This window comes from Prionailurus viverrinus, chromosome A1 (assembly GCF_022837055.1).
Source record: "Prionailurus viverrinus isolate Anna chromosome A1, UM_Priviv_1.0, whole genome shotgun sequence".
Lineage (NCBI taxonomy): Eukaryota > Metazoa > Chordata > Mammalia > Carnivora > Felidae > Prionailurus > Prionailurus viverrinus.
Window position 1 is genome coordinate 97,364,910 of NC_062561.1, and position 27,969 is coordinate 97,392,878.

Below are 27,969 nucleotides of genomic sequence, written 5' to 3' on the forward strand. Positions count from 1 at the left end.
ACCAGAAAAGCCATTTTGTTTTCCAGTATTTCAAAGGCTATCCATCTCCTCCAGGGTGAGGGAGCTTTCTCAATGTCTTGAGCCATTTCCCTGGGTCTAACAGAACCAGGCTCCAGGCTCATCTATAGGCTTTGAGCACTGACCAGAAGGGAGTCCAGATCCCAGGAGCCAGTGATTCAATGTGCAGCCACTTCCACATTTAGACGACCATCTGCAAGGGTAATTTCTGCAGAACACTCCTCTACAGAGCAATTATCAAATAGACAGAATACCTAATTGTCACATATTACTATCAGCTGCATTTTGGAGAAAGAAATGTCTCAGCCACAGACTTTAGGACAAGATAGCATAAACCAGTTTTTAATTTTTTATTATTGATTTTTGAAAGAGAGAGAGAGCGAGAGAGCGAGAGAGAGCGAGCCGGGGAGGGGCAAAGAGAGAGGGAACAGAAGATCCAAAGCAGGCTCTGCACTGACAGCAGCGAGGCCAATGTGGGGCTCAAATTGACGAATCACAGGATCGTGACCTAAGCCAAAGTCAGACACTCAACCGACTGGGCCACTCAGGTGTCCAAGATAGCATAAACTATTAAAAGATGCATACGTACACACTTTTAACCTGTAATTTTGGCAAATATTTTACTTTTCATGCTTTTATGTTTTATTGTTTAGAGAAATGGGGGAGGCATTTAATACCATTTTTAGGGCATAGGTATGAATATGAAGAGGAATGGGACGGGGAAGAAAGTGACCTACAGCCCCCGATAAGAATTCATTTAAAATTTTCCTTTTGGGGGCACCTGGGTGGCGCAGTCGGTTAAGCGTCCGGCTTCAGCCAGGTCACGATCTCGCGGTCTGTGAGTTCGAGCCCCGCGTCAGGCTCTGGGCTGATGGCTCAGAGCCTGGAGCCTGCTTCCGATTCTGTGTCTCCCTCTCTCTCTGCCCCTCCCCCGTTCATGCTCTGTCTCTCTCTGTCCCAAAAATAAATAAACGTTGAAAAAAAATTTTTTTAATTTTCCTTTTGGGGGCACTTGGGTGGCTCAGTTGGTTAAGCATCTGACTTGGGCTCAGGTCATGATCTCACGGTTATGGGTTCTGTGCTGACAGCTCAGAACCTGGAACCTGCTTCAGATTCTGTGTCTCCCTCTCTCTCTGCCCCTTCCCCACTCACGCTCTGTCTCCCTGTCTCAGAAATAAACATTAAAAAAATTTTTTTAACTTTCCTTTTGACCCTCAGCATGAGTCACTTTAAAACATTCCACATGTACTGTTTCTTCCTTATTAATTCATTAACATACATTGGAAGATCTTGGTACATTTTGATTGCTACTGTGGCACTAGTAACAGATATAAAATCTAAGTCACAACCCCCTTAGCACCTGCCCAAAAAGGTCTCAACAATTACTAGCTTTAACAGTTGCAAAGCTTTGTTTATTTGGCTTCTAATTTTGAATATATCCTCAGTAGCTAATTAAGAACTATGAGACCCTGGCTAAGTTTTATTGCCCCCACCAAGAAATCTATTCTTCTATCAAAATAAAATGGGGCCCAACAGCTCAAAGATATAAGGTTCGCTTTATCTCAAAAAAACACAGCTAGAATATTAAGAACAAGGAAGAAGTAACATTTTCTGGAAAAGCTTAACATTTTCTTACCGGCAAGCATACTTGCTTTGGAAAACCCTTCAAGTGAACAATGGTTTGCATTATATTCAGGCTTTAGTTTTTCTCTAAATCTTCCTTTGTACGGCATTTCCTAAGCTCTCTCCACTCTGCCTGACAGTTTTGTTATTTTAGCCTGATTTTCTGCAATTTTACTTTTCTGCTGTCTGGATAATTTTATTATTTGCCATCTTCTCTCTTTCAGACTGGGGTTTTTTTATTCTGGTTTTGGCTTGCTGGGGTTTTGGCAGGCTTCTGCTGTAAAATACAAGAGGTTTGGAAGCTGTGCAGATGGCAAATGCAGTGTTGTGTGCTTTCATTCATGATGGGCTTCCGGCTTTTTAGAACCGGCAGGAAAACCGCCAACTCTTATTTCCTGTGCCCACTTCTGACACGTTTCAGCAAGACTGCAGTAGTGACTTGACGGACTGAGGTTTTACAGTGTGGGTAGTCCCTGGTGGATGCAACTTAAAAGAAAAATCATCTGGGGTGCCTGGGTGGCTCAGTCAGTTAAGTGACTTTTGGTTTCAGCTCAGGTCATGATCTCACGGTTCGTGGGTTCTAGCCCCATATGGGGATCTGCACTGAGAGTGCGGAGCCTGCTTGGGATTCTCTCTCCCTATGTCTTTGCCCCTCCCCCACTTGCTCTCTCTCTTGAAATAAATAAATAAACTTAAAGAAAAACCAAGTCTAGAAAAAAAATCTTCTGTTCATATTTGGCATTGATCTTCTTACATCATCTATCTTGGTACGTTTTTAATCGATCTGCTTACCTTTGAAGTTAACATCCCCTTCCTCCTGTGGAAGAGTTCAGTGATTACCCAACCTTTCCTTACAGTTTACGTTTTTTGTTTCTTTTTCCCCTGAGCCAGTGCACAAGAGAACAAGAAATTTTATTTCCCCCCCCAAAGAACACCTTGCTAAGTATTATCATTTAAATAGTAAGACCCACAATCTCAGGTGAAGTTTAATGATCTTTTTTCCAGAAATGGCACCTCGAAAAACACAGCATTTATTTCAGTAGTTATATTTGAGTGCTAAGCTCAGACAAACTATTCCTCTTTGGAAAAGGAAGAACCATTTTGCCATACCATGGATCAAATATTTAGGACCCCCTGGTAAACCAAAGAGGATAGTGCAGTGCTATAGAAACAGGGAAATATTGGTTAACACTACTAAGGAAAGCACGTAGTTCCACGATATAGCTATTGGAATGTAAGAATTAGTAATAATAAAGTTCTTCCAGGGGCACCTGGGTGGCTCAGTCAGTTGAGCATCCAACTTCGGCTCAGGTCATGATCTCACAATTCCTGAGTTCAAGCCTCACATTGGGCTTGCTGCTGTCACCACAGAGCCCACTTTGGATCCTCTGTCCCCTGTCTCTCTGCCCCTACCCTGCCTGTGCTCTTGCTCTCAAAAATAAACATTAAACAATTTTTTAAAAAATAATAAAATAAAAAAATAAGGTTCTTCCAATGCCCTCAGTTTCCCTTGACTTTGCTTTTCTTTTTTTTTTCCCAGAGAGATGCATTAGGGAAAACATAATTTCTGCACAATCTAAAAGCTCAGCACAAGAATATATAAGCATTCAGCCCAAGAAAAATAAACGTTCACAAATACAACTTCATATTCTCTGATATGCTATATAGTGCTTATTGATTTATGGGTGCTACTAAAAAAAAAGGCATGCCATTTTGCTCCTGGTCACAGATAAATAATTTGATTCCTAAGCAACTGGTCTGCTTCCCATTCTGCCCTCCATCTTTAAGAAAATGGACTCAGTGGGAATTCTAAAAGCATAACTAATGAAGCCCCAACCATGGAACATGAAGCAAGGATTCCAGATTTCACAGGAGGCTTTCAATACTTTACACAAAACCCAGACAAGACATTTCTCCATCATGGAGGACTCTTTTTTATAACAAGACATTTTCTTCTCTGGTCCTGCCTCTAAAATGACAACAGCACTCTTTCCCCCACTCTCAGTTCATATGTCAGAAGGAAAACACCCCATACCCACCTCCAGAAGACTATGGATGCCAAGGCATCACGCTCATTGGAGAACCACTGTTACACATGGTACCACGAAGGCTTCTCTAACATAGGACCCCAAAGCGACTAAGATATTCTGTTACACATTAAATAAGGGAGTCAAGGCACAGAAACCGCATATGCCTCAGATAGTTTCTTTTCCTTTTGAATGGATTCACATTTTGCATTATTAAATATTCAATTACTTAACTTGATCAAAAGAAAGTGGAGGGTCATGCACACGCAAATACAAGGTCAAGAAAATAAAACTATTTTTTTTCTCAGACCCTGATGCATTTCAATGAGTAGATAATTCGTATCTATTTGTATTGGATCGCCTATGCAGCCAAATTGAAACTATAATAAGGAGATTGTAATATGAGGCTAAACGGACCCTACGACCACCTTATATGTAAATTAAGGTACAATGAGAGGGCCAATTTTATTATGGGGTAAATGGGCTATTCAGGATATTCATATGGAAATATTATCAGCTTCATTTAAAGTTATCTGATATTTTTTATAAAGTAGTAAGGATTGATTGTTTGAATGATGTCTGTTTTTCAGTAGAAACTTAGCTACCGTGACACACTGTCTCCATATTAATGTGCATATTTCAAGTTAGAAAGTTTAGTTTAGTTGTCATAGCACTAAGGAAAACTGGCTACAGGATCATATTTATTTTTTTAATGTTTATTTATTTTTGAGAAAGTACAAGTGGGAGAGGGGCAGAGAAAGGGAGACAGAGGATCCAAAGTGGGCTGTGCACTGAGAGAAGCGAGCCCAATGGGACCTTGTTTTCCAAGGTCATAGGGGAAAAAAATCACCGAACAATAACATCCAGAGAAGGGCTAAGAAGTTGGAGGGTGCTTCTTCCAGATATTAAAACATAGTAGAAAACTTCTATAATGAAACTATATAGTACTGGCACATGGATGACGAGACTTACGTGGAGAACACAATAAAAACGTCATAAATGGATCCTAGCGCATAGGAAAATTTAGAACATAAGCACAGCATCTCAGATTAGTGCCAAGAAAACCGTACGTCATATGGAATACTACCCATCTAGATCATTCCTCACGTCACAAATCAGGATAAATCTCTAATCCATCAGATACTGAAAGGTAGGAAACATGACCATACATATACTAGGATAAAATGGGTCAACTCCTTTATAAACCACACTGCAGAACACTTTTCTACTTAGGATTCAACATCTGGAAGCAAAGTAAAGGAAGAGACTGGTAAATTTTTGTGCATTTAGAAAACTATCAGACCATGGAGGAAGGTAAGGGAAAACAAAAAAAAAAAAAAGAGGGAGGGAGGCAAACCATAAGAGACTCTTAAAAACTGAGAATAAACTGAGGGTTGATGGCAAGTGGAAGGGAGGGGAAAGTGGGTGATGGGCATCGAGGAGGGCACCTGTTGGAATGAGCACTGGGTGTTGGATGGAAATCAATTTGACAATAAATTTCATATTAAAAAAACACATCAGCATAACACACACACGCACCCTAAGTAGTGTAAAAAAGACAAACTGCAAATGAGAAAATCATTTATCAGTAACCTATCACAGTAAAAATACCCTAGGAAATTTGAAAAGCTTGTGAGAAGAAAAAGACCAAAGGGAATTTGTCTTAAAAACGGGGGGGGGGGGGGGGGGGGGCGGGGAGGAGTGCCTGGGTGGCTCAGTCGGTTGGATGCCCGACTTCAGCTCAGGTCATGATCTCACAGTCCGTGAGTTCGAGCCCCGTGTTGGGCCCTGTGCTGACAGCTCAGAGCCTGGAGCTTGCTTCAGATTCTGTGTCTCCCTCTCTCTGACCCTTCCCTGTTCATGCTCTGTCTCTCTTTGTCTCAAAAATAAACATTTAAAAAAAAAGGGGGGGAGAATAAGAATATATAAAGATGCTCATCTTTGTTCATAATAACAAACACAAATTAACCTATTCTCAAATAAGACTACTCACCTAAGGGTCAAACATCTAAAATTATGACAACATTTTCCTTGGATGGTTGGCCTGCAGGCCGTCAGGCACTGTCACTCATTACAGGTGGGAATGCTAAATGATACAAGCCAAGAGAATTTAATGTCTAGTCTAACTACATACACGATGGTCTTTATCTCAATAATGCTCACCATTAGGACTTTCCCCAAATACAGTCAGAGTGGGCTAAACTGTCATACACAAAGATTATTCATTGTAACAATTGTTGCAATAAGAAAATCATGGGGGAAATCAGGATCCATCACCAGGTGACTCCTTGAGCAAACTTTAGTGGCGTATCCTACAGCTATAAACGTGAGTAAGAAAGATGTGCTCTACTGTTATGCATCGAGCACCTGGACACATTGTTAGGCGACACACCATCTGTAGACCAGTTTTTATAGTATTATAGCACTGTTTGTATAAGAAAAGGGCTGGGAATGTGTGTGCATGTATGTGCGTGTAAGACACACACGTGCATATTGACTCACACACACATTTATACATGTACACATCTATGTGCATACAAATATATCATTTTTAAAAACAACAAGATAAACCCAAAATGACCCCAAATTGCTACATATTAAGATGAGGTAGGGATACAGATCAAACATGGACTTCTGCTTGGAGTTTTTACTTTGGACATGATAAGTGTTTTTTTGTTTTGTTTTTGGAAAGAAATTTATTTTTTTAATTTACATCCAAGTTAGTTAGCATATAATGCAACAATGATTTCAGGGGTAAATTCCTTAATGCCCTTTACCCATTTAGCCCACCCCCTCCCACAACCCCTCCAGTAACCCTCTGTTTGTTCTCCATATTTATGAGTCTCTTATGTTTTGTCCTCCTCCCTGTTTTTATATTATTTTTGCTTCCCTTCCCTTGTGTTCATTTGTTTTGTCTCTTAAAGTCCTCATATGAGTGAAGTCATATGATTTTTGTCTTTCTCTGACTAATTTCACTTAGCATAATACCCTCTAGCTCCATCCACGTAGTTGCAAATGGCAAGATTTCATTCTTTTTGATTGCTAAGTAATACTCCATTGTATATATATACCACATCTTTTTTATCCATTCATCCATCGATGGACATGTGGGCTTTTTCCATACTTTGGCTATTGTTGATAGTGATTCTATAAACATTGGGGTGCATGTGTCCCTTCGAAAGAGCACACCTGTATCCCTTGGCTAAATACCTAGTAGTGCAATTGCTGGATGGTACGGTTGTTCTATTTTTCATTTTTTGAGGAACCTCCATACTGTTTTCCAGAGTGGCTGCACCAGTTTGCATTCCCACCAGCAGTGCAAAAGAGAGCATGATGATTGTTTTACATAAATGAACCAAAGTGACATTAGCTAACAAAAAGATACCCCTGTATTTTGAAAAGAAATTGGAGTAAATGAACATAACTGAGTGTTAGGATGGCAGAATACCCATCTAAAGAAATTAGGTTGAGAAATTAAAACAGTATTTTCATTCTCCAGGCCTTTGGGGATATATCCTAAGGACAACAAGAACTAGAAAGAAATCCTCAATTGTACTTAGTTGTCTTATTATTAGAAAGGCTGGCCTAATTGTTTTGAGACTAGTATATCATTGTATAAAAGAACTAAGTAACAATGTTAATGCCAATAAGAACCAAGATTTTCAGACTAAAAAAAGAGATCTCAGTATAAAAATCCTAGTAAGTATCCTCTAATTTGAAATTTAAGTTACCTTAAACTTCAACAAACTCATGATGTGTTTTTGCTACGTAAATAAGTTTGGACTTTCCAGTCCTGTCTCCTGAGTGGGTCTAAAAGAAATGATAATGCAGTAGCAAGAGGTCAACCTACAGCTTAGATTCAAAAGGTCATTTCCTACTGAAAGAACAAAGGCTCTTTGGGGGAAGATTGGATAATTCCAGGACTAGAGGAATATTCAAATGAGGCTGGGACATCTTGTGCAAAAAAAACAAGAAAGGTTTCAAAAATTGCTGGAGTCATATAAAAAGACATAAAAAAGGCAACAAGCTCCCCGTTGGTCAAAAAGAAGATAACTTGAGAATCAGGCTGAGTAATGTTTCCAACTGATGAGAGCACATATATTGTTTTCTAAAAAAAAAAAAAGAGAGAGAGAGACAGACAGACATTGGTCAACTCTAAGAATGTTAAAATATGAACTCATTAAGCAAACAAATTAACACACATACCAATTTGAGGAATTCTCCACCATTCCTTACTTTCCATAAATCCTTCAACTGCTTTGAGCTTAAATGCATAACCAAATCTTTTTTCTGTGTTTGCATAAACCATATTTCGTGGTAGTAATATTACATGAAGGAACATTATGATTTATAGAAGAATGTCAGCTATAAATACAGAAGGAATGATCCCATTAAAAAATCATAACTCTGGGTCGCCTGGGTGGCTGAGTCAGTTGAGCATCTGTCTCCAGCTCAGGTCATCATCTCATGATTCTTGAGTTCGAGCTTCGCAACGGGCTCTGTGCTGACAGCGCGGAGCCTGGAGCCTGCTTCCAATTCTGTCTGCCTCTCTCTCTGCCCCTTCCCTGGCTCATGCTCTGTCTCTATCTCTTAAAAATAAATAAACATTAAAAAAATTTTTTTAAATCCTAACTCTATAATCTCTACAGAAAGCAAAGATCTTGGCAAGGAATTATAAAGAGATGATTCCTAGGTGAAAGCCAAATTCTGTAATAGACACAGTGAGGCTGGGACACTAGCTCACTGACGTACCTTAACATCATTAGAAGTGGGCACTAGAAAATTCACAGCACCCCCAAGAGCAACTACTGAAGTTTTTTTTGTTTTGTTTTGCTGGTGTGTTGTGGCGAGCAGAGAGAGAGACTCTGAATCAAATTAACCATTTAGATGGACACTTAGCAGGAATTATGGGAAATGGATGAGAAAGTTAAGTAAATGAAATCACAAAGAAACAATCTGACAAATTCAAAATGTAATCAACTCCTCCAACACCTTCTTTTGTTTTCAACAAATAAATGGTAATGGGGGTAGAAACATGGAAGAAACTGCTATCAAGAAATTTACAAACATAAATATTGTTAAAATGTCAATACTACCCAAAGCTATCTACACATTCAATGCAATCCCAATCAAAATTGCACCAGCATTCTTCTCAAAGCTAGAACAAGCAATCCTAAAATTTGTATGGAACCACAAAAGACCCCGAATAGCCAAAGTAATATTGAAGAAGACGACCAAAGTGGGAGGCATCACAATCCCAGACTTTAGCCTCTACTACAAAACTGTAATCATCAAGATAGCATGGTATTGGCATGAAAACAGACACATAGACCAATGGAATAGAATAGAAACCCCAGAATTGGACCCACAAATGTATGGGCAACTAATCTTTGACAAAGCAAGAAAGAGTATCCAATGGAAGACAGTCTCTTTAACAAATGGTGCTGGGAGAGCTGGACAGCAACATGCAGAAGAATGAAACTAGACCACTTTCTTACACCATTCTCAAAAATAAACTCAAAATGAATAAAGGACCTGAATGTGAGACAGGAAACCATCAAAACCCTAGAAGAGAAAGCAGGAAAAAAACCTCTCTGACCTCAGCCGCAGCAATTTCTTACTTGACACATCCCCAAAGCTAAGGGACTAAAAGCAAAAATGAACTATGGGACCTCATGAAGATAAAAATCTCCTGCAGTGCAAAGGAAACAATTAACAAAACTAAAAGGCAACCGACAGAATGGGAAAAGATACTTGCAAATGACATATCGGACAAAGGGCTAGTATCCGAAATCTATAAAGAGCTCACCAAACTCCACACCCAAAAAACAAATAATCCAGTGAAGGAATGGGTGGAAAACATGAATAGACATGGACAGTGTTATGCTAAGTGAAATAAGTCATAGAGAGAAAGATACCATATGTTTTCACTCTAATGTGGATCCTGAGAAACTTCACAGAAGACCACGGGGGAGGGGAAGGAAAAAAAAAAAGTTAGAGAGGGAGGGAGCCAAACCATAAGAGACTCTTAAAAACTGAGAATAAACAGGGTTGATGGGGGTGAAAGGGAGGGGAAAGTGGGGGATGGGCATTGAGGAGGACACCTGTTGGGATGAGGACTGGGTGCTGTATGCAAACCAATTTAACAATAAATTTCATATTAAAGAAAGAAAAAAAGGAAAGAAAAAAGAAATTTACAAACATTAATCAAGAACATTTAGACTGTTTCAATTTTGATGGGAACCAACTGTAAAAAGATGGGCTTTATTTTAGGTAATGGGGCAAATTGAACACAGACTGGATCATACGCTATTGTTCATATCAGAAGTTGTGATAATGGCAGTGCACACAGGGAAAAAGTTGTGAGGCATTTAAAATATAATCTGAAGAATTTATGGTATCAGGGATTCGTTCAAATAATTTTGGAAAAAATAAGAGGATAAAACAGATTCCAAAATGTTGGTAACTCTTGAAGCTGGAGGTTATGTACATGGCAGTTCATGATGCTGTTTATTTTCAAATTTTCATTGGAAATTACGTTAAAAATATTTCACAATATAATGACTCCAGGCTTTTTAAAGAAAAAAAATTATTCATTTTTGAGAGATGGAAAGAGAGAGCGCAAACAGGGGAAGGACCGAGAGACAGAATCCAAGCAGTCTCCCCACCGTCAGGGTCTTGAACTCACAAACCATGAGATCACGACCTGAGCTGAAATAGAGTCACATGGTTAACCAACTAGGCACCCCTAGTGACTCCAGAAATTTCTATCATATGTAACTACTAGTTACGCACAGTAACTACATGTTCGTATGCAAGCACTACAGGACCTTTCCAGCATGATTCCTATTACGTACCTTTCCATTGTTTGTTTTCAAAAAGGGCTATTTATGCTTTGATCAGACCTGGTGTGTGTACAGGCAGTTTTCAATATGTTCTGCTTCCTATGCTTTCCCAATCTATTAAGTAATATCACATAGGAATTTTCTATCGTTTCTTTGCAATGAAAAAATGAAACAAGATGCTGCCTGGAAAGGACCCTCTGCTTTTGATATTTACCTCACAGACTCCCCACATGCAGATCCTCAACCTCCCGCAGACCACACAGAAAACCATGAAACTGTGAAATAACCAGTGTGTGGAGGCTGAGTGAGGTCTTACACATGCAAGATGCATTATATATAAAGTTGATAGAGATGCTTTATGATTGAGAAATTAAAAACCTCAAATAACTAATAATTAAATTAGGACTCCTCATAGGTAAAACTATGCTTTTTTTTCTTTACCATTAACAATGTCCTAATCCTTGACAATACTGAGTAACTCTGACTCCTTAGTTCTCTGACTACAAGGAATTTAATTTTCAGGCATTTTATGATTAGTAGTGATTTTTGTGTCTTTGGAAAGAGGAAATCTGCAAGACCTTTACTAAAATGATTCCTGGACGATTGATCAGGAGTGGTCCACCATCTTCCCTAAAACTAACTCCTCCCTAAAAGACAAGATGTCAATAGGCTGAGAAGTCCCTCACCAGCCTATGTAAGTAGGATATCATGTGAATGGAACCTCCCAGAGGCGTGCGATATAGTGCCTGAAAACCAGGAACATTTTGTCCTCAAGATTACAAAACGCAAAACCACTATCCTTTTTGTATCGAAATTACCTCAAGTTCAAGCACAAAGTAGCATGGTGTACCAACAGTGCAAGACAGAGACAACACCATTGGCTAAGAGCATCTACAAATGCACCATCTTACGGCATAAACTAAATCCCTACTGAATTTTACATTAAATCTGATCTCCAGAGTGAGTGATTACAGGACTTTCAAGGAATGGATCGCATGAAGGAAACATGCTAGAGACAAATGGACCCCGCATCCTGGTGACTGGCTGCCTATTTACGACTGTAAATTATTATTTAGACCAGATGAAACCCTGATTCATTTTTCTAGAAGCTCCTTAACTATTTTTGCAGATGTCTTCAGTGAATCCTTCCTTCTATCCTTAAGAACAAGGTACAGAAGACCATGGGGGAAGCGAAGAGGGGAAAATAGTTACAGAGAGGGAGGGAGGCAAACCATAAGAGACTCTTAAATACAGAAAACAAACTGAGGGTTGATGGGGGGGATGCACGGAGGAGAGGGAAAAATGGGTGATGGGCATTGAGGAGGGCACTTGCTGGGAGGAGCACTGGGTGTTGTATGTAAGCAATGAATCACAGGACTCTACCCCCAAAACCAAGAGCACACTGTATACACTGTATGTATGCCAACTTGATAATAAGTTGTATTTAAAAAAAAAAAGAAAAAAAGAACAAGATACTTCTCAATGATTTTTTTTTCCTTCGATATCCTCTTCCAGATGTTTTCCCTTTCTTAAGGTAAGTGTTTCCAGGTAGAATTTTAAGCACACGAAGGCACAACACTTTCAAAAGAAAATGCTAGATTGTTCTTGTTCATTTTTATGAAACGCTAAATCAAACCTCATGCACGGGTTATGCGTGTCTATAGCAGGGCAGGTAGAATACAGTGAGGAACTCTCTAACCATAGAGCCTCTGCTCTCTTCAGGCCAAGATGGTATTGGAGGAAGCCTAGATCCTAAAGCCTTAAATGTCAATTGCATCATTGCAATCAGCGTAAAACACACAAAAATAGTATTTAAGGTAAGAATAAGATGAAGGGATAAATCTATCCTTGTTTTAAAGAAACCTAAAATTAGAACACTAAGAGTATAACGGAGGCACATATTAATTCTGTCCCTGATCCTTTGTTTGTATTTGTTATATTAATTTTTAAAAACGATTCTTTGCCTGGGTCTCTATTTAGGCCTGTTTTTTGTTTTCATTGTGTGTGTGTGTGTGTGTGTGTGTGTGTGTGTGTGTTTTAAGGCAGTAAAAAGTAAAGAAACCCATTACTCGAAAATAATTCTATATATGAAGGTCCTGAACTCACCAACTCCTTAATTCTATCAAGAATTAGTTACCCTACCCTTAAGTCATCTACCCAAGAAATTTTTAATATGGAATATTTATAGCTAAATTAGTGTAAGATCAGAAATGGAAGGGCAGTTTTTATAGAGAAAGAGCAGATGACAGACTCAGTACCAAGCTCACTGCTTTCCCTCATCATGAGCAGACCTCTGAGTCACTTTTATAAATCTGATACCTATAAATTCAGAGGTAAGATGAATACAGTGATAAGAAGAGTACCATGAACCCAAGATTAAAGCAACTACCTAAGAGACTAGTTGAAATACATTAGTTCCCTTGTAGCAGTCATCGATGACATCTTCAAGAACAAATAGACCAATATGGAATTACACCAAGCAAGGAAATGCCCGCTGGTAGAGGGGATACTTAGGATAGGTTTTATGATGGCTTGTTTTGGTCTGAGAAGCACAGACTCTCTGCTCAAGCCCATTTGTGTCATAACTGACTAAGCCAATAACTCAGCTGCCAGAGAAGTTTGCTTTGGTTTCTTCATCTGTAAAGTACGAAAATAAAAAGGCAGCTCCTTGACCACAAAATGAACAGAAATTGCTTTCTGAAAATACTCTTGCTGAAGGTAAAGTACTAAGGGTGCTCTCAAACAATTGGGGAATAAAAACTACTTGTGATTTTAGAAATAAAAGTGACCTGTTGGATCGATTATTACCTTAGTCATGGATGTATTTGGAATTTTTCGATTTCAACAATTCAACTCATTTCACTTATTCTCCTGTCATAATTAAAGGATGAACCTCCCCACCCTTTCTCTTATTTATTTTTGAGAGATAGCGTGAGTCAGGGAGGGGCAGAGAGAGAGGGAGACACAGAATCTGAAGCAGGCTCCAGACTCTGAGCTGTCAGCACAGAGCCCAATGCAGGGCTTGAACTGATGAACTGAGACAGTTTGATATACCACAGTGTAAGTATACAACTGAGGGAACTAGACACAAAATAGGTATCAGGTACATATCTATCGATGGGTTAGTTGATACACAGAAACTTGTATTCATAGTGGAAACGATGCCCTTCAGAAGACTCTCAGCCCTGCTCTCCGTGACATGTTCCCTGTATCCTTCACTCATTTCAGCAAGGAAGACAAATAGGTGAGCAAAACTAACAAATCCAAGTCCTGTTCCATGGTCTATGAGCCAACACTGAAAATCTTACAATAAGAGTGGTGGGGTTTAAGCCCCTTCAAACCGGTGTTGATGAGGCCACATATCCATTAGGAATAGTATGGAGAAAGGCACCTGTCATGCTCCAATTATAGTCATCCAAATTCATGTCTTTCACAGTTCTGCTAAGACCAGACTCTCCTCCTTTACCATGTATTATTGACGAACACCCTTCACCCTCAATAATATACAAAAGAAAAGACCAAGAACGTTAAGCATGGAGGAATATTCAAAAAGTAAACATAAGAAATGCAATCATGATGCAAACACAGATGGCCACAGGGTTTAAGCAGGTGATATAGATAAAACAATAAAACCCAGTTGTAGGAAGAGCAGGAGAGGGAGGGGAACTAAAAAAGATAAATGACCTTGACTGCAAGATGAGAAACTCACACTAGGGGGTGGTGTGAATGTGAACTGTCCTCAGACCTAAGTCCTGTCCACGGGGACAGTCATGGCTTGCAAGTCTCCAGCAGAGTGTGGCCGTGAGAACACTCTTTCAAGAACGCACAGAAACCTGGATTTTGTTTGACATCTCTGCTATTTTATATCTTCTAACCAATTCAAACAAAGCCTAGGTCATCATGGAAGCCAAACAAAAATGTATCTCTTTTGTGGATTAAAGCTTATTAAGCTTTGCTTTGGGTCTTTTGACATGGGTTGCATTTTAGATACTGGCTTCTGAGAAACAGGAGGCATACATTACAGCTGCTCAACTGGATGTTAATTATTTAATTAGGAAAATAATTTTCACTTTAGAAAAAAACCTGGATTTCAAAGAGTTCCTGCAAGAGGTTATTAGTGAAATTTTAAAAGTATTTCCAACACACCCCAGGTGATCCAAGCTGCCATTAACCTCATAGCAATGTTGCCTTCTACTGGAGTCCTTCATACATGAGTTGATGTCTATTGTTTCCTATTTCCTTCACATTTGTGACTGTATTTTCTTTATTTAATAAATATGTCCTGAGGTAAAAATGGCTTCCCTGTGAACTCAGGAGTGTGGGAGGTCGTATCAAATCAGTACTTAGTCCCCCCAAAGGTTAATACAAATGTGACCCCCTTAAGAACAAGTCTGGTATCTGTAGTGATAGAAGAAGTTCTACTTTTCTTACTTATATAGATGAGTATCACATTTTCTCTCCAAGACTTCTTATTTACCACTGAAATGTTTCTGCATACTTAGAATTTGAAGATCAAGTTCAAGTCACTGAAAAAAGGACTACACGGCACCCAGAAAAATGATAAATTCTAAGCCAACAGTTGTAAAATATCCTCCAAATTTACATCATTATTGATCATACACAATATGACTAAGGAGAAGAAGAGAAATCCTGTACCATCAGGGAAAATTTAGGTGTCGTTTTAGCTTAGGAAAAGTCACAATCTAAAATAAAAAGATGAGGTGGAGTGCTTGGGTGGCTCAGTCAATTAAGTGTCCCATGCTTGGTTTTGGCTTAGGTTCTTGAGTTTGAACCCCACGTTGGGCTCTGTGCTGACAATATGGAGCCTTCTTGGGATTTATTCCCTCTCTCTCTCCCTCCCTATGTTTGTCCCCCTCCCTCTCTCTCAAAGTAAGTAAATAAACTAAATAAATAAATTAAATCATAGACCAATTTATGTAATAACTATCATGTGAGCACCTATCATGCAGTGGGTACTGTGCCACACAGCTTTTAATTGTCAAATGAAACCACCTCAATTATGCACATGAGCAAAACTGAGGCTGAGGTATAAATAGTCTCTAGAGGTTACCCAAGTAACAAATGGCAGGTATAGTCTAGACAAGATTCAAATCCAGGCACAGGAAATTATTACTTTTTTTTTAATTTTATATCCAAGTTAGTTAGCATATAGTGCAGTAACGATTTCAGGAGTAGAATACAGTGATTCATCCCAACAAATGTCTTCCTTAATACCCCTTGCCCAGTTAGCCCATTCCCCCACCCACAACCCCTCCAGTTACCCTCTGTTTGCTCTCCATATTTAAGAGTCTCTTATGTTTTGTCCCCCTTTCTGTTTTATATTATTTTTGCTTCTCTTCCCTTAAATTTGTATCTTAAGTTCCACACGAGTGAAGTCATGATATTTGTCTCTAATTTTGCTTAGCATAATACACTATAGTTCACCCACATTGTTGCAAATGGCAAGATTTCATTCTTTTTGATTGCGGAGTAATATTCCATTATTATATTATATATACGACATCTTCTTTATCCATTCATCTGTCAATGGACATTTGGGCTCTTTCCATATATGGGCTATTGTCGATAGCACTTCTATAAACATAGGGTTGCATGTGTCCCTTTGAAACAGCATACCTGTATCTTTTGGATAAATACCTAGTAGTGCAATTTCTGGGTCAGAAGATAGTTCTATTTTTAGTTTTTTGAGGAACTTCCATACTGTTTTCCAGAGTGGCTGCACCAGTTTGCATTTCCACCAACAGTGCAAAAGGGTTCCTCTTTCTCCACATCCTCTCCAGCATCTGTTGTTGCCTGAGTTGTTAACGTGAGCCATTCTGACAGGTGTCAGGTGGTATCTCATTGTGGTTTTGATTTGTATTTCCCTGATGATTGATATTGAGCATATTTTCATGTGTCGGTTGGCCATCTGGATGTCTTCCTTGGACAAGTATCAATTCATGTCTCTTGCCCAATTCTTCACTGGATTATTCGTTTTTTGGGTGTTGAGTTTGCTAAGTTCCTTATAGATTTTGGACACTAACCCTTTATCTGTTACGTCATCTGCAAATATCTTCTCCCATTCCATTGGTGGCCTTTTAGTTTTGCTGATTGTTTCCTTCGCAGTGCAGAAGCTATCCTGATGAGAACCCAATGGTTCATTTTTGCTTTTGTTTCCCTTGCCTCTGGAGACAAGTTGCTGCAGCCGAGGTCAAAGAGGCTTTTGCCTGCTTTCTTGTCAAGAATTTTGATGGCTTCCTATTAGGTCTTTCATCAATTTTGAGTTTATTTTTGTGTATGGTAAAAAAGTGGTCCACGTTCATTCTTCTGTATGTTGCTGTCCAGTTTTCCCAACACCATTTGGTGACGAGACTGTCTTTATTCCATTGGAATAAATTCTTTCCTGCTTTGTCAAAGATTAGTTGGCCATACGTTTTGAGAGTCTATTTCTGGGTTCTCTATTCTGTTACACTGATCTAAGTGTCAGGCACAGGAAATTCTAAGGAGATGGAGGGACTTTAGGAGTTATCTGATCCAAAGCTTCTGTCTTACATTTGAAAAAAAAAAGGTCACCACAACAGACCATTGACTAGCTCAAGTGCTCACAAATAGACCACCTTTCTTTCAAGATAGTGCCAAAGCAAGAGTCACTTCTGCCAACTTTAGTAACTATTATTTAGCATTTCATTCCCTAAGATGATGTAACCCTCATAGCCATGCCCTTATTGTTGGGAAGAGTGCGATGCATCAGTCTGTCATTTAAAAGTCCTGGGGGTACGTGGGTGGCTCAGTTGGTTAAGCGTCCAACTCTTGGTTTTGGCTCAGGTCATAATCTTGTGGTTTGGTAGGTTTGAGCCCAGCATTGGGCTCCGTGCTGGCAGTGGGGAGCCTGCTTGGATTCTCTCTCTCCTCCTTTTTCTGCCCCTCTCCTAGCACTCTCTAAATAGTAAACAGGGGCACCTGGGTGGCTCAGTTGGTTAAGTGTCTGATTTCAGCTTAGGTCATGATCTCATGATTCATGAGTTCTAGCCCTGCATTGGGTTTTGCACTGATAGCGTGGAGCCTGCTTGGGTTCCTCTCTCTTCCTCTCTCTCACTCTGCCCCTCTCCCTCTCACCCTGTCTCTGTCTCCCTCAAAATAAATCAATAATGTTAAAAAAATGTTACAAGTATGTGCAATTCAACTACCAAGTATACAGAGAATTTTCAGTGATACACAAAATAGTTCTTTTGTATTCTCCCCAATCATCCCCGCTCCCTCATCCATACAGATCCCGCCTCAGCCAACTTCAGAGAAACCCCTCTCTGATCCTATTCCCACATATCTGTTCCCAAAATAGTGCCCTCAGGCTTCTCCCTCCTCCACCCAACCCAGAAGGTCCTACTCCTCTCTTCTCATGGCTATTGCCCTGGGCTGCCATTATGGCTAGGTTTTCAACCAGTGGAACCAACAGGAGTTGGGGGCCATTGCAGAATTACAACATAGATGGTACTGAGGACCAACAACCCGTTAAGTGGAGGTGGGCACTAGTATATACCTTTACAACTTTGTTTATAAAACAAGCATTCCATTAATCAAGTGTTTATTTCTTTACTGTAGTTTACTGTGACTTCAGGAGTAGGGCCTGATGGGTATGATGGTGGTAGGGTTACTAAAGCCCTTATTTGCCTTCTTTTTGTGCTGTTACCAGAAGTGAGGGTGTTCCACCATTCAGGTCTCATTAAAGGAAGAACTCAAGGAAAATAATCTTTACAGGCCTAACCTCAAAGTGAAACGGGAAGTAGGGAAACTAATCTTTCTCTTGCTCATATTTTCTATTACTTTCTGCAAGATTCTTGTGTATTAAGCCAAAATTAGTTTTTTTCCCCCTTCTTTCTCTAGTAAAAAAAAAAAAAAAAAAAAAAAAAACCTTGTATTATCCTACCTTGATAGGAATTATGGCCTAGGGAGAGAGGTGGAAAATCATCTTGCTCCAGCCAAGAGTGGAGAGAAAAATAGGAGCCTCACCACAATAAAACCAACCTATGCAAAATCCATCAGCTGTACCAAAATACACGATGTGGGGGAAACACCACGTAAGCTCCTTACTCCCTGAGAAGTTTTTCTCTAGTCAAATGGTACTAAGACCACACCTGCGAATAAATAGCCAGGTTACTGTTGGCTAATAGGGTATGGGGGTGGGGGTCCAGAATGGAAAAAATTGTCTCCAGGAAATGCTTTTAAGAGGGAAGATAACATCTAGCCCTGTTCAGGAAACTGAGCCCTTCTGAGGATCTTAAATTTATACCTCTATCTCTCACCCCTTCCTCCTTGGTATATTTCATAGCCAGCTTTGCTACCTGACTATGCTACTACAAATGGACTCTGTCACTTTAGAAATAGGGTTGTCCTTTTATAGGCAGATTGACGGACTAGGTGTCAAGGTTTTAGAACAGTGGCGTGACTGGGCCAAACACCCTCACCCGTAAATCCAATATTGACAAAAGTCCTACCCAATCCAGGTAATTCTGTTTGTCAAATTGCCTTTATTAAGGCATTACTGCAAAACATAGGGCACAGAAAACCATTGACAGTGAATTATTAAACCCATTGTTTAAGGAGGAAAATGTTAATGAACAATTGATTATTACAAATTGTCGTAAGAAGAAACTCGGCATTCTCTCTCCATTCTCAGCCTCCCAAAATATGCCCATAAACTTTCACTGCCTAATAAACAGAAATCATCCTGAGTCTGAGGGGTTTTTTTTTAATATGAAATTTATTGTCAAATTGCTTTCCATACAACACCCACTGCTCATCCCAACAGGTGCCCTCCTCAATGCCCATCACCCACCCTCCCCTCCCTCCCACCCCTGCCCCATCAACCCTCAGTTTGTTCTCAGTTTTTAACAGTCTCTTATGGTTTGGCTCCCTCCTTCTCTAACTTTTTTTTTCCCTTCCGCTCCCCCATGGTCTTCTGTTAAGTTTCTCAGGATCCACATACGGGTGAAAACATATGGTATCTCTCTTTCTCTGTATGACTTATTTCTCTTAGCATAACACTCTCCAATTCCATCCACGTTGCTAGAAATGGCCATATGCCATTCTTTCTCATTGACAGGTAGTATTCCATTGTGTATATAAACCACAATTTCTTTATCCATTCATCAGTTGATGGACAATTTAGGCTTTTTCCATAATTTGGCTATTGTTGAAAGTGCTGCTCTAAACATTGGGGTACAAGTGCCCCTATGCATAAGCACTCCTGTATCCCTTAGGTAAATTCCTAGCAGTGCTATTGCTGGATCTTAGGGTAGATCTACTTTTAATTTTTTGAGAAACCTCCACACTGTTTTCCAGAGAGGCTGCAATGGGTCTGCAGGTTTTTAAACTTGAGACTTTTTATTTACATCTTCTGTTTGATTTCTCAAGTCAGTGGAGACCAGGTGAGTTAGTGAAGTAGAATCAACTGTAAACTCTATAACATCATCAAAAGCTTGAAAGCCATCTCCTTGGAATTCAAATTTAAGAATATTTAATACAACTTTTTGAGGATACAATGTATGTGTCACTGTAAAAGCTTTGCTTTGGGAGTCCTAAATAAAAATAATGAGTTATCTACCACAAAAGCATCAGAATCAAGGAGTACCCAACCAATTCTCATTTTATACCCCTCATTCCGATATTGGCACTGAACATCCATTTCACTTTTTCAGACTGTGGTCCTCTATCAGTTTTTGGATGTTAACTCTGTTCACTAATTACTTTCACTAACTTAAGATGCCTTCCATTGTAAACTGCACCATTATTTTACATATCACTAAGAAACAAAACACACCAATTCCGAGACACATTCTGATTTTAGACAGGCTATTACAATATTAAAAACACACCTCTCAAAATTGATTATACACACACACACACACACACACACACATACATACATACATACACACACACACACACACACACACCCATCCCTGGGTCTGCATAGAACATTATTATTAGAAGCCACTAACTACAGGAGATACAATGGAATTCAGTCATTGACATTATCTTGCTATCTCTCTTAACAAAGTATATTTGTATTTTGGAATTGAAGACATGTTTTTCTGATTTCTGGCAAGCCCAGCATGTCCTATCTACACATTGTTCAGGTTTTGCTAAGTGTTGGAAAAACAAATTCAGATTGAGGAGAGAACCAGCCAGGCATAAATAAATAAGCTATAAACTAGAACCTAATGAAAATGGTCATTGAACTATTCATGCCGTAGAACAGAGAAAATCTCAAACTTGGCAATGTCCTTTTTAAATATGCTCAGTGTGAACTTGATTTGAAAATACCATTGGTGTTTGGGCAGCTGCCATCCTTCACAAGTTCATACTCACCTTGTACCCTTCCTGCTCCCATGGGAAGACAAAGCTGAACATGCTTTCAAACAACATTTGCCTTGAACTTCTGTGGAAATGCAATGACTGGTGTCAGAGGCAATAAAATCCTAGACTGAGAGATCCTGTGGCTGAATGAATCCCAAAGAAAAAAGCCCAAGAATGGATTTTCCTCTCTCCTGATGTGACAAAGGACATTTCACTAGGAACCTAAATGTTGGGTTTTTTTCCCCCTTTCTGAGAAGAAACACATGAATCCCTGACAGGTCTTTAAACAAAGAGCAAAAACTCCCTGCTTGGGTTTCTATCACAAAAGCAAACCCTGGCTCCAGAATGATTTACAGAAACATACCTTCACCAAAGCTTTTGGCTTAGTTGCCCACAAACACCATGTAACTCCTCTGGCGAGTTCCCAACTTCAGACATCCATCTTTGTACCAAACAGCTCCCCTGGATTGTCTAATAAATGCCACCATCTTAATACGGCAAAGTCCCTGGGTCCTCACCTGCCCCTCCCCATCTCCCCTGTCATTTCCTGCTACACATGACACACCATCCACCCAGTTGGCCGAACCAAAACCCCAAGAGTGTGACTGTTTCTCATTTCACTTCACCTCCTACATACCCTCCAGCAATAGCACAAAATATATACCAAACCCTTTAGTTCAATTCTTCTTTCATTAACAATACTCTAGAAGAGCCTACAGTCATCTCTTGCCTGGATTCTCTAGCTGGTTACCACACAGCCCCTAATTGGTTTTCCACACAACAGCGCCAGTGATCTTTTTTAAATGCAAATCAGATTATGTTATTACTCTGTTCTAATGCCTCCAGTTGTTCCCCACTGTACTGCATCTGCTAGTTGTCTTCGTTCTCTGCTCTATGGTTTTGTCATCCACAAAATGTGACCAGGGAGGACACAACCACCTCATACCACAGCCATGGAGATGAACGGATGCAATATAGGTGAAGCTGGTGCCCAGTGCATGGCACATGGCAAGCGTCAGAGCAGAGGACTTGTTGCCCTTTACAACTACGAGGCGATCCCCTCACCAAGTCTGACCCTTACTCCTGCACTCCCATCTCACTGTTTAGCCCTGTCCTTTTCCCCACACATCTGGTCTTCTTTATTATTTTTTAAGTGTATTTATTTATTTTTAAGACAGTAAGAGAGAGCATGCACGTGTGAGAGGAAAAGGGGCAGAGAGAGAGAAGAGGACAGAGAATCCAAAGTGGGCTCTGTGCGGACAGCAGAGAACCCAATGCAGGGCTCAAAGTCAGCAACGCTGAGATCATGCCCTGAGCCCAAGTCAGACACTTAACCTACTGAGCCACCCAGGCGCCCCTGGTCTCCTTTAAGTCAAGCACACTGAACTCATTTCCTTCATTAAAAAAACAAAACAAACAAACAAACAAACAAACAAACAAAAAAAAACTTCAACCTTCTGTCTCATCTGTAAGATTTAGCCAATACCTTCTCTGAGCTGGTTCCTTTTCTTCACCCAAGCCTCAGATTCTGTGCCACTTGTCAACAAGATCTCCTCCCCTGCCAAAGGAAACGATCTCTCTGTCCAGTGACTCTGCCCCATCACCTTGTTTTATTCCATTCATGGCACTCTGAACCTCTAAAAATCTTGTTTAGATATTTGGAACTTCTTCATCATCTCCGTTTCCATGCACTTGTGTGAGGGCAGGGCACAACGTTGTCACGTGCTGACTTGAGGCAAACATTTAACTTCTGTGGGTCGCAGTTCCCTTGTGGAAAAACTCGGTACATTAATGCCTCCATCTTGGAATTCTGTCATTCAAAGGACTTCATCCCTGTCAGCTACCCAGTAGTGCCTGGCAAGTAAGTGCTCATCACTCACAGTTTTTCTTCTCAAGAAGCCTAAATCCAATGTGTTATGTATAAGCAATCTGGACCTGAGGAGATAACTCATTAGAAATGGAGATTAATGGGGCATTGGCCTCATACTCCACCGAAGATAGTCTTCTGCATGTTGGGGAAAAGACAGTACAGGGCCCAACTGCCAAAAACCTGAGGATTTTTGAGTCAGCTATGTAGATTATGATTTTAATCTAGTAAAAGATGTGAAACTTGCTTCTCAGAAAACTGGTAGGACCTCCTTTCTCTTCCTCCTTCTCTAAAGGTTGTCCCAGCTTGATCAGATGTCTGGAGAAAGGCCATACGGCCTCTGTGACCATACGGTCAGTGATCTTGGTACACAAATCCCAAGGCTAACTCCCAAGGGCTCCCACTACTGTTTTTACAAGCCTGGAGATGTCCCCTGACAGCTCCTGGTACTTGGAAAACAGTGTTTCCTCCATACCCACGTGGACCAGCCTAAACCTATGTAAGTTGGTACAAAGGTGGGGTTTTCCTCTATTAGGGGGCTCCTTGTAGTACCTCCAACCTGCTGGCAAGGCTCTTGGTTTTCACAACTACCCACACTTGAGGAATCTTTTTCTTTTTGCTAATACTCTGCTCCTAAGTCAATAAATCTTATCGAGGCTATAGCAGCATGTACATGGCACAACTCGCATGAGGCTCAAGAAATACCCCTTTTCCATATAGAGGCTTTGACATAACCAAGCCGCCCATCCATTTATGCCCAAGATATAGCAACCGTGACAGGAAACAAACTGCAATATAGAGGTTGCTCATTCCAGTAGAAGCCTGGGATTGTTTTTGCAAGGCCTTGTTTTAATTACAGAAGACATAATTAATCAATTTGCATCCCAGTTACCCTACATCTGCCCATGGTCTCATTTTACCCTTTGACTTGTGTCTAAATGACAGAGCAACTTTGGTAAGGGAGAGGCTCTGGATTCAGACGTAAACACATTCATCTTCCCATTAGTTCTGATGAAATCTATCCACAGGCGGGTTATGTGCCAGGACACTGATATATGCCATGAGGATGCACTGCTATGAACTCCCATCTCAGCAAAGTCTTCCAGATGGAAAATAAATTAGAAAGCTTCCTCCAGAGAAAATAAGCTAACAGGAAAGATTTGAGTCTCTTGGTTTAGGAGCTTCGCCTAGAGTTTGTTTCTCTTGGGGAAATTCAGTGAATGTGTTCTTAGCAATTCTAGGAAGTCTTGAGTTCTTTCAAGACAAACATTATGGTCTTATGTAAATTCAAGTAAACTTTCTTTGGGAATATAGCCCAGGGAAGTAAATTTGCAAGTAAGTTTTAAGAGTTCACTGCAACTTGACTCTTAACAAAAAAATAAAATATGCATACTTACTATTGCTTGAGTTGCTAGATAAAATCTTACTGGGAATAGAAAATGTGTAAAATGAAGTGGAAAAAAAACTGGCAATTATCTTCAACTTTTAGGAATACATAAAATGCAGCCGCATCATACAGGATTTTCCCAGAAACAGAGAAGCACACTTTAGGACAAGATCTGGACTATTCTAACAGGATCTGGAGATGTGGACCAACCCAATAGTAACCCATGAACAAGGTGCTCGCAAGATTGTCATTCTAAATGAGTGATTCCTCAATGTGCCAAAGCTAACCATGGCTAAATTTAGACAATGACAGTCTTTTCTGAGTCAGCACAAGCATGTCATTGCACCAGGTTTTACATTAGGTTAATAAACACTATTTCTTCAAATATCCTCTCATGTGCTATCTGACTCATACAGCCTCACATTGGGAGCCCATGAACCATTTATCTGTATTTCCATTTGGCAAGGTAATGAAATGCATTTACTCACAGAAATAACTTACCAATGGCGTCTGCATTGACATTTTTCATATTGACTGCAGCATAAATTCAGTGCATAATTAACAAGACATAAACAGATTTCCAACGGCAAAACAAGAATAAAAACCTATTAAAGGGGAAATACAGTACAGACCTGTTTCTCTGTATTTCCATTGCTAAGTGTAACTACAAATTCTGGACATTATGCACAACACAAACATAAGAAGGTTCTGGAAGCTGGATTGAAGCAGATATACTGCCCAGGGACCGCAGGGCCCAGAAATCAACACAGGAGTGAGTTCTCAGCTTTGTTTTGTTTTGTTCTGGCCTCCTATATCCCAGACTTGGAGCTGAAAAAGCCATTAAGCCAGAAATGCCAACAAGCACAGCCAAACAAAAGCCTGCCTTCCCTAACCAGATAAAGAGGCAAAGGATAGCCTAGCCAGATAGAAAATTGGAGACAATAGCCACTCTACTCCAGTCCGACACTGCCAAAAGATCTGCAGTTCCACCCCTAGGCATGCCACCCAAGGCTGAGTGAATTGCTGTGCATTCCCACCATGGGCAGTCTGTAATGAAGCATTGGTGGGAGGTAACCAGTCTCTGCCCAACAGTGCTAGTGGTCAGTGGAGACTATATGTGGATCCTGGACTTCTACCCTGTGTACGAGGAGCTTGAAACCCCCAACCTCTGGGGATCAACAGAATAGGGAACCTGGACTTTGATACTCACTTGGAAGAAATCAGGTGGCACATTTCCATCTCACAGATCTGATGTTGGAAGAAATTAGTTAAAGCAGAACATTCAAATAAGGTCCAGGGACTCAAAGTGTAACACTGAACTCTCTAGCTTTTAACCAAAAAATCAGGTCTCATACCAAGATTTAGGAAGATCAAAAACTTCATAAAAAAACAATCAACAGATACCAACAAGGGCTTGAGAAGATGTTGGGACTATGTGACCAAGATTTTAAAGCAGCCATGTTGAGAAAAATTAAAACTGGAGAGCAATTATCAATAAACCTGAAACAAATGAAAAAATAGAAACTCTCAGCAAAGACATTGACAGAGTCAGTAAAAAAGAATTAAGTGGAGATTTTGGAACTGGAAAAATAAACTAACCGAAATAAAAACCTTAGTCCATAGGCTCAATAGCAGAATGGAAGAAATAAAAGAACCAGTGGAAGAAATAAAAGAAAACAAAATGAGAGAAACTACTCAACCTAAAACAAACAAACAACGAACAGACAAAACAAATGGATAATGGGGGAAAAAAAAACAAATGGCACAGAGACTTAGGGACCTGTGGTACCAAAGAAAAGAACTAATATTCATGCCAGAGGAAAGGAGAAGAGGAAGAAGGTGGGGCTAAAGAAGTACCCAAAGAAATAATAGCTAATAATATCTCCAATATGGCAAGAGATATAAACTTACAGATTTGGTAAACTGAATGAACATCAACAGGATGAAAGAAAGAAATCTGCACCGTGAGACACGATAATTGGTCTTTGGAGAATTAGACCAAGAGACATCTTGAAAACACCAAGAAAAATATGACACCTCATCTACGGGATAAAAGCTCTTTGAATGACAATGGATTTTCTTATTAGAAACCATAGAGGTCCTAAGGAAGTAGTACCCAATTTTCAAGGACTCAGAGAGAAAAAACTGTCAACCCAAATCTTTACCTGGCAAAAATATCCCCCAGGAATCAAAGTCAAAGCAAGACATTCTCAGATAAAGGACAACTAAGAATGTGTAGTCAATATATCCATCCTATAAGAATGGCGAAGGAAAATCTTCTCAACAGAATAGAAATGATGAGAAGGAACCATGACACAATCAAAGGCCACTGTAAGCAAAAATATTTAGTCAACACCTCAGGCTTTCCTTCTCCTCTTGAGTTGTCTATCTCATGTTTGATTATAGAAGCAAAATCTATAATACTGTCTGACGTAGTTCTAAATATAGGTTGATGAAATATTCAAAACAATTTTATTATAAATGGAGGAGGGTAAGGTGACAAAAAAGTAGGTCAAGTTATTCTAGGTCTCTCCAGATGGTAAAATGACATCAACATTAGGCTTATGATAAATTACGTATCTATGAAGTATGCTACCTTTGGGTCTTTTTTTTATGAAATTTATTGTCAAATTGGTTTCCATACCACACCCAGTGCTCATCCCCAAAGGTGCCCTCCTCAATACCCATCACCCACCCTTCCCTCCCTCCCACTCCCCATCAACCCTCAGTTTGTTCTCAGTTTTTAAGAGTCTCTTATGCTTTGGCTCTCTCCCTCCCTAATCTCTTTTTTTTTCTTCCCCTCCCCCAAGGACTTCTGTTCAGTTTCTCAGGATCCACGTAAGAGTAAAAACATATGGTATCTGTCTTTCTCTGTATGACTTATTTGTTTCTAGTGAGCAATTACTAAGTCACTTTAAAAAACTATACTGGGGCACCTGGGTGGCTCAGTTGGTTGAGCATCTGACTTTTGATGCTGGCTCAGATCATAATCCCAGGGTCATGGGATCCAGGTCTTCATGAGGCTCTGAGCTGACAGCATAGAGCCTGCTTAAGATATTCTCTCTCCCTCTCCCTCTCTCTCTCCCTCCCTGCCCTACCCTGCTTGTATGAACAAACTCTCTCTCCTAATACTAAAAAGTATTTTAAAACTATATGAAACAAATATTAAAAAATACTCTACAAAGATACATAAAACATTCTAAATGTTAAGTAGCCCACAGAAAGGTCCAAAGATGAAACAGAAAGAGAACTGGGAAAAAGAAAATTAAGTAATAGTAACTACTTTAATTGTATCAATAGATACAATAGGTCCATTAGATATATGTATCAGGAATTACATTAAATGCGTCTGGAAAATTTTCTGTGCTCACTAATAGCAGGAGAAGCATTGAGCCACTATGACACATGCTCAGGGAAACATCAGTCAGTGTGGCAGGGGTGGGGGTGGGGGGGAAGACTCATGCCTTTTGATACCAGGATGGGGTTTAGGAGAGAGCTCTGGAGTGAGATGATTTGTATCTCTACTGAACAAACCAAACAGGGCTGTCTGGCCCCCGACCTACCCCTTTGTCCAACTGCCCTCCCTTCAAAGAGAACAGGTTCTCTTCCGAGGGTCATTTTGCTTTGGGTTCCCAGCAGGCTCTGCTTTCACCCTCAGCATCTGGGTCCCCTAATGTTCCATCCGTTCAATGCCAGGGAAACACAGAAGGTGGTATTACCTGCTGGAGCAAAGACAGGATCCCCTCCGCAAAAATAAATAAAGAAAGATGACAAATCAGTATGTGATCTTGACAGTATCTACAAGATCCAGAGAAGGAAGGGATATAAAAAGTTCTAACCCTTTTT